The sequence below is a fragment of the Rhincodon typus genome, chromosome 28, assembly GCF_021869965.1.
Source record: "Rhincodon typus isolate 14 chromosome 28, sRhiTyp1.1, whole genome shotgun sequence".
Lineage (NCBI taxonomy): Eukaryota > Metazoa > Chordata > Chondrichthyes > Orectolobiformes > Rhincodontidae > Rhincodon > Rhincodon typus.
Genome location: NC_063359.1, coordinates 22,906,316 through 22,923,911, shown reverse-complemented (window position 1 = coordinate 22,923,911; position 17,596 = coordinate 22,906,316).

Below are 17,596 nucleotides of genomic sequence, written 5' to 3'. Positions count from 1 at the left end.
AATATTTTCATTATTTCCTAACCATTGATAAATTTTGCAAAGAAAGTTAAAACAAATTGAGAAACTGAACTTTCAATTGTTGATAATTTAATTGCAACAATAATTTATTTTGTAGTGATCTAAATTACAAAATGGGGGACCAAAAGAACTGATGAAATTACTTCTTCTTATCATTGACTGTTAAAGCGATAGAAGAAAAAGAATTAGTCTATGGAGCATTTTATCTTTGCGGCAGTTTTGACATGCTTGCGCTGACGTATAAATGGAATAAACTATGTATGTTTAAGATTGGAAACAAACATAAAATTGTTACAACCAGCAGATCGGCCAGTATACAGGTTAAAAATTCCTGAATAACTTATCATCAGAACTGACAAGACAGATGCATTTCATTGTAATGATACGCCTAATATGCTTTAGAATATGCAGAAAATGGATTTGGTGATTGAAGTAAAGATATCAACAGAGGTGTCATAGGTTGTTGAAGAAACCTGGAATAAGCTGACTTAAGAAAAGAATGGGTATTAGAACTACTCTTGCAAAGGAGACATTGGTTTGGCTATAAGGTTTGTTATTTTTCTATTATAATGTCTCTGTATGGATATACCTTCTTAATTCTATGATTCAAAACAAACTCATGTTTAAGAAATATCTGCTTATTATTGGTTTTCAAATTGCCTTGTTGTATTAAGGGTCTCCCTTGTAAAAAAAAGCTTCCTTGAAAGTGAAAGATTTGTTTCTGCAAAAAAAACACTCATTTATAGAAAAATGGATAGTTTAAAGCTCACCATTTTCTGCATATTGATATATCACATTTTGTATACAAGGACTTTGGGACAGTACTTGTGTCAAAGGTGTCAGTTAAATACAAGTTATTGTTATAAAGTCAAGTTGTTAAATGGTTAGACCACATAAAAGGTATCATTTTTACTTTCTCTTAAATCTGTTTGAAATGGTGTGTGCTCATTGGCTGCAATAGACTGCATATAAAGGCAGTTATGGCAGAGGTAGACATCATGTGATTATGGCAACCTAGCCACTACACTAAGTATAATTGTGTTTCTCCAAACTTCCACCTTTTCATTAAAAAAAACAAATTGCACTATCATTTACAGTTACAAGTTATGCAAGTCACCCAATATATATTGTCACACAGAAAATTATCCACCATTAATCGTTGAGTGGATTAACTCTAATCAGTTGCTGCACATGCATTGCATACATAGACTTTAAGTCATCTTGGTCTCCGAATGTTATGCATGCACATTGTTATTAGATGTTCATTTGGTATTTGCTCATTCCGAGGGTGATATTCCTTCTCTGGAGAGCGTTGTTCTTTTCAGAAGTGCTGTTGCTGCAGTAGGTGTTGTTGCTGATCCATTTCAGTGAATGGGGAACATTGGACTGATACTTGTTCTGCACTCTGTGAAGGTGATTAGATCACTTCTTCCTGATCTGTTGCCGAGTGAAGGCATAGCATCTCTAGTTGTATATATTTGTCTGCAGTTGCAACAATATACCTGGACATTTACCAGATACAATTGAGGTGATAACTGCTCTACACAGCTCTTAAGTTGCCACTTGGGCTGACTTTTGTTAAGAGCACTGAATGTTTGCTCTCCAACTAGCTTTCCAATGCACAGTTCTGGTATGGACTTGGCAGTTTTATCAAAATGAAATTTGGCTTCTTTACATTTCACTTGCTTTTGTCATTTGCACATTCCGGTTTCAGTAGTGTTACTTCCATTGGAAAAGTAGCTTGGATGTGGCATGACAATAGTCTTTGGATGTGACTGCTGTCCATGGTTATAGTAGCCATATTTCTCCACTTAAGGATTGCCTTATACAAGTCCGTGCTGGATTTGCTCACCTTCTTTAAGAACACTTTGGCAACTTTCACTGCTGCATCAGTCTTTCCATTTCACTGGGGATAATGTGTAATTGATGTTTGGTGTGGAATTTCCCAATCCTTTATGAAGTGGCTGAATTCTTCACTCATGAATCAAGTGTGAGTGTCACTCATCACTGAGTTTGGAATTCCATAACAACTGAAGTGTGCTTTCAGGTGTACTATAATCTCACTGGTAGTCATTGGCATCAGCTAGTCTAACTCCCAATCGTCAGAATAGCAGTTGATAGTATCAAGCTTATTGTGAAGGATCTACTCCAAGCATCATCAATTATCCTTCTAGGATGTTATGTGTCATAAGTGACTATTTAGGATATATAAAGTGGTATTCATTATATGCTCCATACCAGCTAATAAGCTTTCCACCAGCCTTTCATCACAGCTTCCTGCACATTTGAGAGGAATCTATGGTTTGCTTGATTTGAGAAAGATGCCTGCTGTCCAGATTCAATGTCTCTGTTGGGTTGATGATTTTGAAATCACGTCAACTCTTGCTTCTCATGAATCTGAAAGATTTCCCATTGTCTTAGCATTCTCACCTTTCTTCAAAGGGATTGATGCTCTTGACAGCATGTTTACAATATACATCTATCTCCCTTGCTTATATTTCACATTCGTATGGTATCTGTGCAAAAGAAGTAAAATTCTTTGTAAGTGCTTTGAAGCAGATAGAATCAGTTCGAGGAAGATGATTTGAAGGGTCTTTTGGTTGATCCAAACTGTCTGTTTGTTTCTCAATCAGTTAATGAATAAAATCTCACAAGCAAAGATAACAGCCATACATTCTTTCCTTATCTAAGACATTCCGTGTTAATTAATATCCTGGATGAAAATACAACTAGTTGTCCTTGATGCATCAGGGTTGATCCAAGTCCTGTCTCACTGGTAGCATGCTACGGGGTGACTTCATCATAAGTATTGTAGTACCTCAGCACTAGAGTTGTCATCAAATGAATCCTGCTTCTTGTCTGTGCCCCAATAACTGATACATGTTCTTGGTAGTGAGCATGAAGTTTACACTCTGATTACGAATTAGGCAAAGTTCTTGCTTAATAGTTGACAAATCGAACAAATCATTGCATTGCTTTCACATCTGTTTGCCATTGCATTGCTGCTGCAGCTTTCACCTTGTTGAAATCCAGGCAAAGTCCTTTCACTGTTAATACTTGGTCTATGTACTTGATTTCATCTTCAATTGCATCTGTTGAGTTTTTTCTAACACTTGCACCAAATTCTGATCATGATCCACGATTAGTTCTTGCATTTTGCCTCCAAATCTGCAGACTAGGAGAACATTCACAACAACTTCTACTCTGGGAACATTGTCTGGGTGACAGTGGAAAAAAATAGCATGTGTGACCATCTGTATCTTGTTAGTGATATTCTGAATGTAGTTAAAAATCCAGTACATTCATCCTGCTTCACCATCATTCACATTAAGAGTATTAAAAACATTTGCCTTGGTAAGTTGTGGCAACAGTTCTACAATGGGTTGTGAGATCTTTGAGGTTTTATTGAGATTCATTGTCAGAGCTTCTGCACATGTCAATAACTTTCTGGAGAGCAAGTTTCTCCTCTCTCAGTAGATGTGTTCTCATGGCAGGATCCTTTATATATAAGACAATCCTGTCTCTGAAGACATTATCTTTCGGTTGTCCAAACTCACAGGATTCAGCTAGTTGAATTAGATGAATTAGTTCAGTGACATACTGATCAATAGTCTCTCTCTGATATTAAACAAGTATCATTCATAGGTAATATTAACATGAGTTTAAAAGTGTATCTTCAAAGCCTGTAAAGTCTCTCCTGTTCTTTTCTGCTCCTTGATGAGATTGAGACTGTAATACAGAATGTAGTATTCTTTCCCCAGCACTGATAATAGGGTTGCAAATCTTAAGTCTTCAGTTTCTAAACAAAAATTGCTGCCATTTCATAGTATTACCACTGAGAGTAGAAAAACATCCAATCCTGTCTCATGTCTCCTCTCATTTTCATAGCAGCAGGGAGTGGAAATATCACAGCCATTTTGACTTACCCAGTAATTCAACATAGTAAACTGTTGGGTTTTTTTTGAACACCTTCCTTACTGTTTCCATCAGTAGCTGCCTCTCTTACAGCTCTGAAAATTCATACATTTTCAGCTGTCTGACTCTGATACAATAATTAAAGTGATATTTGTTTAATGGCTACCACAGACTGCACAGAGCAACAACAAGATAGCCAGTATAAGTGTATTTCTCCAGGTTGAAATGATTTTTCCCAGTAAAACTTAATTCTTAATACCCAAATAATCTTTTCATAATTTCACAAGGAAGGACTGTTGGATAGATTAAAGCATGAACACAAAACAATCAAATAAATTTACTTTAAAATACTAACTTTGATAATTGACTTGTTTGATTCCAACCCACCAAAGTCAATACTTACATGATTCTGCAAAGACTGAATCCCCAGTCAACACTCATAGTAAGTAGTGTCACTTATATGGAGGGCTAGTTAGAAATCACAGGGCAGAAATAATGATTTTCTTTTAATACTATTTAAATGAACAGAAGATCAACTGCTTTTGGGTTCCCTTGACAAGTAGCCACTGTGAGCACCATTACTGATCAGGAGCTTTATTGGTAATGTTTTTCATGGCCTCCTTGTGAATAAATTTAATTGTTTCTGGTAAAAAAAGAAACTTCCACTTCTTCCACACAGTAGTCAGTAATAGTTGCTGAAAATTGTCTTTAACGTATTGACATCTTTACCAAAATGGCAACTGGTTAGCAAGATCACAATCACAGTCTGTAATGTGTTGATACACAAAATATTGAAAACATTTTGTCAATTACACCTCTGGTTTTATAACAGGATAGTAGGGTCTTTTGAGACATCAGTGGTTGGTTTTCCTGACGCTATTGTTCATTTGTTCAGTCAGAGGTGGGTGTCACCTGCTCAGGGTTACAAGTTATGATACTATTATGGCATTGATCTATCTAAGGACAGGTACATTCTCACACATCCTTAATGTTATAAGTCATGGACAACAAAGGGAATCAGTAAATTGTTGTTGGTGCTGGTGGAAGAACTGGAGCTTTGAGGGACAAGAGCTGCTTACAGGTGAAGGATTCTTTGGGATGTAGCTTTAGATTTTCTTTAAACTACCTCACATGAGGAAGGCCATGGGAAACCAGCTCAACTTTTCTCCTGAGTCACATTGCTCATTTCTCAATTAAGTTAAAAATGTCTTACGAGCCAAAGAAGGGGGAAACGCTGGACTGCGAGGTATGGAGAAAAGGACAAAAGACCTATCACAACACAAATTCCCAATCCTTGGGGATTTCATGTACGATACACCTGTAAGCAAGTAACAACATTTAGAATGAGAGGATACCTTAATTCTAGATGTAAAATGGTTTCAAATTAGAGTTTGAGTTTGTAATTATATGAATGTCACTGGTGATCTTTTCTCAATAATGGTGGAGCCAAACTCATTTAAATATGAAGTTGTGACATACTTTCCTGTACTGTATCCAATCCACTGTGTTAGAAGGTAAAGTCACTATAGTCCCAGAGGACCATAGGCCTGGTGGTGAGATTAGAGTTAGGTTACTGTTACACTGGTATGTTCTGTGCTCAGAATTTATTCACTTCCACAAATGAGCTCCTAAACCAAGAGGATTGTAGAAAGTCACATAATTACAGAAGTTGTTCTTAAGTTACTACAGTAACACAATGTGCTTTAATTGCTATGAGGACCAGCTCTCAATAGTCACAAAGGACGCAATCTAGGCCAGATTACGATTTTGGCAGTTTTAATTGTGATTGTTTCACATCAATGATCTGAAACTCTTGAAAACTATTTTGGCCATTGAATCTGAATTTACTCATGAAGAATTTAAAACAGACAGGCTAGTCGAGGTGCATCATATTTCATATATTCCTTTTACATAAAGTCTCTTAGTTGGAAGTATTTGATTAATCATGAGAACATAGAAACATAGAAACGTAGACATAGAAATATAGAAGGTAGGAGCAGGAGGAGGCCATTCGGGCCCTTGAGCCTGCTCCACTATTCTTCACGATCATGGCTGATCGTCCAACTCAATAGCCTAATCCTGCTTTCTCCCCATAACCTTTGATCCCATTCACCCCAAGTGCCATATCTAGTTGCCTCTTGAATACATTCAATGTTTTGGCATTAACTACCTCCTGTGGTAATGATCTCCACAGGTTCACCACTCTTTGGGTGAAGAAATGCCTTCTCATCTCTGTCCTAAACCGTCTACCCCAAATCCGCAAAGTGTGACCCCTGGTTCTGGACACACTCACCATCAGGAACATCCACCCTGCATCTACCCTGTCCAGTCCTGTTAGAATTCCAGTCTCTATGAGATACCCCCTCATTCATCTGAAATCCAGCGAAAACAATCCCAACCTAGTCAATCTCTCCTCATACATCAGACCCGCCATCCCCGGAATCAGCCTGGTAATCCTTCACTGCTCTCTGTCAAGAGCAAGGGCATCCTTCCTCAGAAAAGGAGACCAAAACTGCACACAATATTCCAGGTGTTGTCTCACCAAGGCCCTGTACAACTCCCTGCTCCTATACTCTTAACCTCTCGCAATGAAGGCCAACATACCATTTGCCTTCTTTACCGCCTGCTGCACCTGCATGCTTACCTTCAGCAACTGGTGCACAAGGACACCCAGATCCTGCTTCACACTGCCCTCTCCCAATTTACATCCATTCAGATAGTAATCTGCCTTCTTGTTTTTGCTTCTGAAGTGAACCTTACATTTATCCAAATTATACTGTATCTGCAATTGATTTGCCCACTCATCCAACTTGTCGAGATCATGCTGAATGATCTCTGCATCCTCATCACAGTTCACCCTCCCACCCAATGTGGTATCATCTGCAAACTTGGAAATGTTATATTTTGTTCCCTCATCCAAATCATTAATATATATTGCGAATGGCTGGGGTCCCAGCACCGATCCTTGCAGCACCCCACTAGTTACTGCCTGCCAATTTGAAAAGGACCCATTAACTCCTACTCTTTGTTTCCTCTTTGTTAACCAGTTTCCCATCCATCTCAATACACTTGCCCCAATCCCATGCGCTTTAATCTTGCTGAATGCTAAACTGCTACCAATCCTCAGATTTATTATTTTTCTTGACCAATCTGTACGCTTCTTTTTTGGATTGGATACTACCTCTTATTTCCCTTGTAAGCCATGGATTGGTCCACTTACCCATTTTGCTTTTGCAACAGACAGGAATAAACAATTGTTGCAGTTCCCCCATGCATTCCTTGAATATTTTCCATTGCCTTTCCATTATCATCCCTTTAAGTAATTCTGCCTAATCTATCAAGCCAACTCATGCCTCATATTCTCGTAGTTTCCTTTATTAAGGTTCAGGACCCTCGTCTCCGAATCAGCAACCTCACTCTCCATCTTGATAAAAACTTCTATCATGTTATGGTCGCTCTTCCCCAAGGGGTCTCGCACAGCTCGATTGGCAATGATTCCCTCCTCATTACACAGTACCCAGTCTGAGATGTCCTTCTCTCTAGTTGGTACCTCCACATATTGGCCAAGAAAACCATCCCGTAGACACTCCAGTAATTCCTCTTCTATGGCATTGTGGCTAATTTGATTTGCCCAATCCATGTGCAGATTAAAATCACCCACGATCACCGATATTGCCGTATCACATGTATCTCTAATTTCCTGTTTAATGCCATTCGCGACATCATCACTGCAGTTTGGGGTCTACATATGACACCTGCTAATATTTTTTGCACTTTGGTATTTCTCAACTCTACCCGTACAGACTCCACATTGTCAGAGCTAATATCCTTTCTCACTACAAAATAACTAGATCAGAACCATCTTCACTGCCATGTAAGGTGACAAGGCTGTCTTGTGGCTGGTCTATCTATCTATAGACCATATGCAATGTTCCCCTCTTTGGGAGGTTTATTCTATATTGAATACATGGAAGAACATATTCCATTATCTAATGCAACATTTAACTTGATTTCCACAACAGAATAAAAGAACACTTGGAAAAAAAAGCAGAAGTTATCAATGTTGCATCCTGTTCTAGTTACTGATTTAGATTATCTTTTTCCTCGTTAGATTCTTAGGAGCTACCCTGCAAGTTAGAACATTACCGCCAATTTCATATTAAAATGCAATTAATACACATGGAAAGCAGTCATAGTCCTGAGCACAGAATCACCAGCAATTATCTTAAAAATCATTTTTAAAATATTTAAAGCAAACATGAACACTTTCACATTACTAGTGATTTAAAGATAGAATGAAATATGTTGCTCTTACTGATACAGTAGTTCAAATTTTTTTAAAAACTACACAGTAGATGGAGCCATTGCAACAAGAGATTTATTTTTGAAAAAGCTAGGCTTTGAGAATATCTATTTGCACATCTGCATAAGAGGCAACTTCATGCCTAAGAGAATATTAAAGAGACTAAAAGATTACACAGAGGTATTGGACGTTATTGGACATCTGCTTCAATACTGGAACTCTGCAGAAAACAAGATCTGTTATACCCTTTAGCAACAACTTGCTATTTTATATCCCAAGACCAGTTTTTCAAATTACTATGCTGGTTTAATGCCAAACAAATCCCAACACCTCTGCAGACCCAAGGGTGTTTAATCCAACTATCAAACATGTGTAGGAAAATTTGGAACCCAAAAGCACTTGTGCAAATTAAATCTCTGGTTGGCTTTTTTATAAATCAAATTACTAAGTGCTTTGGAATTTAGAAAGGAAAACAGTGCGTTAAACTTAATTTGTTCCCATGATCCTGAGTCATGAAGTCAATTAAGAATGAGTCTGTCAGAATGCTCTCTGACGATCACGTGACTTTTGAAAGATTTCTGCTCTTCATAAACTTTTTATCACATCCAACAGTGCAAGAAATGCTGCAAACATATTCAGACCACTTTCTCACAACAAATGCTGTTGAATCTACCAAATTATTTTTGTTTTAAGTTTGCCCCTTTCCACTTCAGCTGACAGGGAAAGGTTTGCTCCAAGGCTATCACAAATACAAACCTGCATCTTATGCCATGGTGAAGCATCACGAAACACTGGTGGGCTACTAGCTTGAAATTCAATAAGAGTTCAATAAGGTTCTTCATGGTAGACTGGTTAGCAAGGTTAGATCATATGGAATACAGGGAGAAGAAGACATCTGGATATAGAAATGGCTCAAAGAGAGAAGACAGAGGGTGGTGGTGGAGGTTGTTTTTCAGACTCGAGGCCTGTGACCAGCAGTGTGCCACAAGGTTTGGTGCAGGGTCTATTCCTTTTCATTATTTATATAAATGATTTGGATGTGAACATAGGAGGTATGGTTAGTAAGTTTGCAGATAACACCAAAATTGAAGGTGTAGTAGATAGCAAAGGAGGCTGCCTCAGAGTGCAACGAGGTCTTGATCAGATGGGCCAATGGGCCAATGGGCCAATGAGTGGCAGATGGAGTTTAATTTAGATAAATGTGAGATGCTGCATTTTGGAAAGGCAAATCAGGGCAGGACTTGTACATTTAATGGTGAAGTCATGGGGAGTGTTGCTGAACAAAGAGGCCTCGGAGTGCAGGTTCATAGCACCTTGAAAGTGGAGTCGCAGTTAGATAGGATAGTGAAGAAGGGGTTTGGTATGCTTGCCTTTATTGTTCAGTGCATTGAGTATAGGAGTTGAGAGGTCATGTTGCGAATGTACAGGACACTGGTTAGGCCACTTTTAGAATTCTGCATGCAATTCTGGTCTCCCTGCTACAAGAAGTATGTTGTGAAACTTGAAAGGGTTCAGAAAAGATTTACAAGGATGTTGCCAGGGTTGGAGGGTTTGAGCTATCGGGAGAGGCTGAATAGGCTGGGGTTATTTTCCCTGGAACATCAAACGTTGAGGGGTGACCTTATAGAAATCTTTAGTGGCATGGATAGGGTAAATACTCAAGGGTTTTTCACCAGGGTGGGGAGTCCAAAAACTAGAGGGCATACAGGCTTAAAGTGAGAGGAGGAAGATTTAAAAGGGGCAACTTTTTCATGCAGAGGGTGGTGCATGTACAGAATGAGCTGCCAGAGGAAGTGGTGGAGGCTGGTACAATTACAACATTTAAAAGGCATCTGGATGGGTAGATGAATAGGAAGGGTTTAGAGAGATATGGACAAAATGCTGGCAAATGGGACTAGATTTATATAGGATATCAGGTTGGTATGGAGGAGTTAGACCGAAGGGCCTGTTTCCATGCTGTATATCTAACAAAAGGGACTCTTGATATTGACTCTCATGGTGGCTCAGTGGTTAGCAATGCTGTCTCACAATGCCAGGGACCTGGGTTTGATTCCACCTTCAGGCGACTGTCTGTCTGGAGTTTGCACATTCTCCTCATGTCTGCATGGATTTCCTCTAGGTGGTCCAGTTTCCTCCCACAGTCCCCCAGATGTGCAGCTTAGGCGGATTGGCCATGCTAAATTGCTCATAGTGTCCAGGGATGTGCAGGCTAGGTGAATTAGGCATGGGAAGTGCAGGGTTACGGATAGAGTGGGGGATGGGTCTCCAGGGTATGCTCTTTGAAGGGTTGGTGTGGGCTCGATGGGCTAAATGCTTTCACATTATAGGGATTCTATGGTATTTTGAAATTAAGAATATTAAAGCAAGGTATTCAATTAATTTGAGGCACTTGGGTGGCTAAACGTTTGGAATCTCAAATTTGAGCTCTCACCTTCGTAGAGAATTGTTGGCATTGTCTTGTTGAACTGCTTTATGATCTTTGTGACGAATTGTGTTTTACTCAAATCTGCTTAAAGGCTGTAAATATTGTTAAAATCAGTATCCAAGTACGCTATCATTGTACAAAAGGTAGCCTTCATGTACCCAAACTAAATATCTTACATTGCTCTTCCTCTCAATATTTTTTCCCATTGTAAATTCCCACATCCATAAATTTAATGAAAAATGTCTCCTTGGTAACGCTGATATACTTGTATTGTTTCCCCGTTATTTAAAACACGATGATATAACAAGCGGTATTTCCAATACCAACAGTACACGTACCCAGTCAAATTTGGACAATACTCTGCACTTCTTCCCACTTCTTCTGCTTCCCACATTTCTAGGTTTATTGCTATTTCATTATAAATAAATAATGGATTTCTTCGCCTTCATGAAGACTATATGTACTACATATTGATAAGAATATCTCAACTATGTGTTGTTCTGACATTGCAAGATTATTTATGAACGTGCTGCTGAAAGAACCCATCGACCCTTGTCCCACATCACTATATCATGACAATATAGTTACAATGCAATTTTCTGAATCTATGTTAATTGCTCTTATGAATCTAGCAACTTGAACAGACAAGTTCAATTTTAATAACATTATGTATGCACAAATAGGTGTATCCATAGAATCCCCTCTAGGTCCAGCAATCACCAGCATTTCAATTGAATTCTATGATGTGTTTTTTTCTAGAATGAACCCTATTTCATATGTGCATATTTCCAATACATAGATGATATTTTGCAATCTTTACTCTGCATCCACAGGCAAGCATTTCCTCATGTACCTAACTGCACTCAAATTCCCTTTCAAGATGGAGCAGTCTAACTCACAGCCTTCCTGAGTGTACAGTTAAGAAATCTGTAATTAGTTTTCCACTACTGCCTACTTTCAGTAGTCAATATAAGCATTCCTGTAGTTATTCCATGCATTATAAGATTGACCTTATCAGAAATCTTGCAAATAGGGCCCTAGACATTTACTGAACTTGAAAGATTGATGCAGAAATACAACATATAAAAGCTATCCTGTGGGCTGATAGTTATCCTGATCAGATCATTCTTCACTGTGTGAAGTGCATGTTTGCAAATGGGCCAATGGCTGCATCTTCAGGCCTGAAAAGTGCTTGATCTGTCACACATTACTGTGGAAATGCAAACCATCTCAAAAATTTGAACACGTTAATCAAGGTGTTTTGTGTTCTCTGCAAACAAGCAAAAAATATCCAAGACTTGTATCATTTTTGAATAATGTGGGAGCTTGGGGCACCTCAGTGAATCAGAGCCAAATTGTCAATTGTTCAACACACTTCTCTCCTGTATTGTAGAAAGTTGTGATAGTTTGAAATTTGGCATTCTTGCATTTGTTCTTATGCATGCAAAATGAAAAGCTTCAGAAATATATTTCTCTTTTCAGGTATATTCAAACCTCATGTAAAAATAGGTAATGAACAGACTGCCTTCAACTATCAGCACATCCTCCTTCTTGACTCTCTACATGAGTTTGAGGCATTTCACTTCATGGAGAAAGGACAGTACTGGCTCAAAACTTCACAGGGAAGAACTTTTGTCTGTTCTGCCAATACTGTAGCCATTGCCAGTTTTCAGTGTCCTCGGAATCTGTAAACAATAAGATATAGGTGTAGAATTAGGCCATTCAACCCATCTACGCTACTATTTGATCATGGCTGATGTGTTTCTCAACCCCAGTCTCCTTCCTTCTCCTCATAACCTTTGATCCCCTTACTAATCAAGAACCTATCTCTCTGCCTTAAAGACAATAACGTGGCCTCCAAAGCCTTATTCAACAATGAATATGACTGAAGAGATTCACCACTCTTTGAAGGAAGAAATTCCTCCTCATCTCAGTCTAAAGCATAGTCTCTTCACTCTGAGGATGTGCCCTCGGATGCTAGTCTCTGTTCCTAGTGGAAATACCTTCTCCACGTCCACTCTATCCCGGCTTCTCAGTATTCTGTAAGTCTCAATCAGATCTCATCTCATCCTTCTAAACTCTATCGAGTACAGACCGAGAGTCTTCAACTGCTCCTCATATGACAAGCCCTTCATAATTTTTATTATTCTTGTGAACTTCCTCTGGAAACTCTCCAAAGCCAACGCATCCTTCCTTAGATACAGGGCCCAAAATTGCTCACAATGTTCCAAACGAAGTCTGACCAGAGCCTTATACAGCTTCAGTAGTATACCCCTGCTCTTGTATTCTAGCCCTCGTCAAATGAAAGCTCACATTGAATTTACCTTCCTAACTGCCAATTGAACCTACAGGTTAACCTTAAGGCAATCCTTAACTAGGATTCCTAAGTCCCTTCGTAGCCTGGACCGCCTTCTGGAGCAAGTGTACACACTATTTAAATATTTGTGGGCATCCCAAAATGTCAACAGGATTTCTATGGAGTTTTAGAACTTAGCTGCTCAGAACCTGCACTGCACATGGTCTAACCAAGAGTCTAATAAGAGTTGGCTTTCTAAAAATGATTTAATCATCTTTCTAGACTGGTTTAAATTATTTTGAAACCAGCGCATTTTTTATTATATAACCTGTGTCTTCTTGCTATTTTGTCTCATCTACAGGATTCAGAAGATGAAGAGTAGTTATTCTATGACATAATTTCTGTGATAATGCTGTAATATTAGAAAGTTATATCGCTGTATGTCTGAATACCGATTCAGGTCTCAGCTTAAATGGAAAATAAACACTCCACAAGGCTTGTATTGACATTGCAAAGTCTTCATCTGCAGCTAGCTTTCACATCTAAGTACATTGCTATATTGACAGTACCTCTGACTGTCCCAAACTGTACTACTGAACAGTAATAAATAACCTTCAGCAGCTGCAGGAGTCATGGCATGAATGGGAGATGGTGGTGTAGTTGTAATGTCACCAAATACAGGTCCAGACTGAAGATCTGGTCCAAATTCCACTCTGGTAGTTGATGGAATCTAAGGTCAATTAATTTCTAAAACATTCAGAATATGAAACTATCTTTAGGTGGTGACAACTATTCTTGTAAAAACTCATCTGGTTTGGGAATGTTCTTTAGGGTAGAAAATTTGTCATTCTTACCCAGTGAGGCCTACGTGTGACTCCAGACTTAACTGCCCTCTGAAATTGCCCAGCAAGGCATTCAGTTCAAAAACAGTTAGATATGGGCACAAATATAGGCCTTACTACTAATGCCCCATCCCATAAAAGAACTATTCTGAGTATAGTTTCCTGTGGCACTACTAGATTTCAGTGAGATATTGAGAAGCATAGAACTTAAATCATGTTTCCAAAAATGCATCCTTGAAGCCATGTGGAGATTTTCAGATTTCAGTTTATTCAAAATGTTTTTACACTTAATTAAGAGAGTATGTCTATTGCTCCACATGTTTTCAGCATTGATAAATACAGTGTTCCTTTGTGCAGTTGACAAGAAGTGGCAGCAACACATGTATGGGATTAGCTAAGTAAGTTAAGGATACCAGGTTTCTTTCGCAGAAGTACATTTGAATCAAACAGCTCAATGGTCACTTTTACTGATGACAGCTTATTATCTTTTTATAATTTGATCCAAATTTTGAAATTCTGGCTCTGTGCAGCTGAGCTCTAAAAAGGCATAGAAATCCTATTGACATTTTGAGATGCCCACAAATATTTAAATGTGTATGCACTTACTTCAGGAGGCTGTCCAGGTTATAAAGGGACTTGGGTGACCTAGTTCAGGATTCTCTTAAGGGTAGCATACAGGTTCAGTTGGTAGTTAGGAAGGTCATAAATTAACTACCACACAAACTATATACACTTGTACAAATATACATCATTAAAACCTAAAACAGAATGGCTCTTCTATTCCAGTTTTTATTGTGGTGAGTCTTTTCAGAGTCTTTCACTTTGATATGTTCTTATGGGTCTTTGTTGCCAACAGTAAATATTGCCAATGCTGGTAGTATATAGCTCAGTACTGTTCTTGTCGACATTTCTACCTCCTCCCCAATAACAGTACTTTATCTCCACTTTGCTGGGAAAAGTGGAGTCGAAACAGCATTGTTCCTATTTCAGAAACATCTAGGGAGAGGGTGTACTATAACTGTTCATAACTAGGTCTGTTAAACACTAGATTATAACCATACTTAAACAGAGTCCGAGTCCAGACTTCTAATGAGAGCTTTATTTGCTAACCACACTCCATAAAACACTCATGCTACTGATTACTAGCTGCCAATATTTATACAACCAATTCACTTATTTAATCTATTTTCCTAATCAACCAGTTCAGAGATGTTATTACACACCTCTGGAGCAGTTAGGACTTGTCCCAGTCCAAGGGTAGGGCCTCTATCAGTGCGCCAAAAGAGGGCCCAACTGGCAGCAGTGGGATTCTCACCCAATTAACCCTTTATATACATCACTTGTTCCATACTGCATTAAGTCTCAAGCATCCTTTTAGACCTTATCAGATGATAACAGAATTCCTTTTCTCTTTTTAAATAAATCGATATATAAATAGATAAAATTTACAAGATGACAACATATATTCTTCTTATCTTTGCACATTAAAGTTCTAGGCATCCTTTTTCTAGTTTGTCTAATAGTTTCTTAGCACTTGCTCCTTTCTTTGACTGCTGCTATCCAACCATTTCAATCAGGAAAGTTCTCAGTTCTCCAGCATATGTCTTGAAACTGCAATACTGATCCTCAGTCTGTTTTTATTCACATAATTTCATTGAGTGTACATTATCTTATAGTGACTTATTATCAATGTAGCACTCAATAGGTATTGTAGCTGAATTTTGTTTTAGAATTTCTTCTAATATTTTTGCAAAGAAAGATGCCATATGGACTGCTTCATCAAGAGTTTCTGCTGCTAAAGTATTTTCTTACTATTCTTCTGTTTTTATTTTAATTTCCCAAGCTAAAGGGCAACATTTACCTCCCTTTCCACAAGTAAAAAGTGTAACCCCTCCTGAACTAGAGAAGTTACCACAGAGACTTACAGAAGAAACATCACTAAAAACAAGACGTTTAGTGGTTGTGGCATCTCCAAATGATGGAAACTTCAAACCACAATGTTTCATTTTTAATTTTTTTTATTGTTTTGTTCACCTAAAAAAACTCTTGTACCTTGGGATTTTTCATAGTTGTACTCAATTCAACTATAGAGATCCTCAATTTACAAATATCTGATTTCCAAATGTTGTACTTACAAATGCGATCACATATAGGAGAGTAATTGTAAAGATCTGACATACGAACATTTCCTGTACTTACAAATGGCAACTTCATATGGTCCTGCATTGTTTACTGACTTGTGTACAAATCAACTTATGAATGAATTCACTTGATGGTGGAAAGAGGTACGTTTGCAACTTTTAAGGTATATCTTGACAGACACATGAACGGGAGGCAAAGAGGGATAGAAACTGCACACAGGCAACAAGTAGTGGGTCTAAATAAGGACTAGGAATTAGCACAGGTTTGGTGGGCCGATAGGCCTGTTCTTGTGCTGTTATGAAACCTGAGGGAAGTAAGGGAGGAAATTGCTGCGGCCTTTTACATAATCTTTGTATCCTCTTTAGTCACCAGAAAGGTCCCAGAGGACTGGAGAATAGCTCATGTTGTTCCTTTGTTTAAGAAGGGCAACAGGGATAATCCAGGAAATTACAGGCTGGTAAGCCTTTTGTCAGTGATAAGGCAAGTACTCGCCTTTGGAAAAATGTGGACTTATTAGTGGTAGGCAGCATGGCTTTGTGTGGGGAGGGTCATATCTCACAAAATTGATTAATTTTTTGAGGAAGTGACAAAGATTGATGAGGGCATGGTGGTGGATGGTGTCTATATGGTCTTTAGCCAGGCCTTTGACAAAGTCCCTCAAGGCATGCTGATGCAGAAGGTGAAATCACATGGGATCTGTGGTGAGCTGGCAAGATGGATACTGACACTTGTAGAGCGAAAGAGCCGCAGATGCTGGAAGCCAGAGTCAATAGATGTGAAGCTGGAAGAGCACAGCTGGTCAGATAGCATCCGAGGAGCTGGAAAGTCAATGTTTCAGGGGTTTCGGCCCAAAACGTTGACTTTCTTGCTCCTCGATGCTGTCTGATCTGCTGTGCTTTTCCAGCTTCACATCTATTGAAGATGAACACAGAACTGGCTTAGTCATAGAAGACGGAATAGCAGTGAAGGCTTTTATTTAATGACTGGAGATCTGTGACCAGTCGTGTTCCATCGAAGTCAGTGCTGGGACTCCTGTTGTTTGTAATATGTATGAATCATTTGGAGGAGAATGTAGGTGGTCTGCTTAGTAAGTTTGCAGATGACACAAAAGTTGGGGGAGCTGTTGTGGAAGTGAGGAGGATTGCCAGAGGTTACAGCAGGATAGTTAGACTTGGGCAGAGAAACAGCAGATGGAATTTAATCAGGACAAATGCAAGACAATGCATTTTGAAAGGTCTAATGCAGGAGTATACAGTAGATGGCAGAACATACAGAGGGATCTAGGCGCCCAAGTCCACAGTTCCCTGAAAGTGGAAACGCAAGTGAATAAGGTGGTAAAGAAGGTGTATGGCATGCTTGCCTCCATCAGTCAGGGCATAGAGTGTAAAAATTGGCAAGTCATGTTGCTGCTGTATAGAACATTAGTTAGGCCACATTTGGAATATTGCAGACAGCTCTGGTCGGCACACTACCAGAAAGATGTGGAAGTTTTGGAGAGCGTAGAGAAAAGGTTTATGAGGAGGTTGCCCGGTTTGGAGGGTATTAACTATGAGGAGAAATTGGACAAACTTGGTTTGTTTTTGCTTGAACACCAGAGGCTGGGAGCTGACCTGATAGAAGTTTACAAAATTATGACAGGCATGGATAGAATGGAT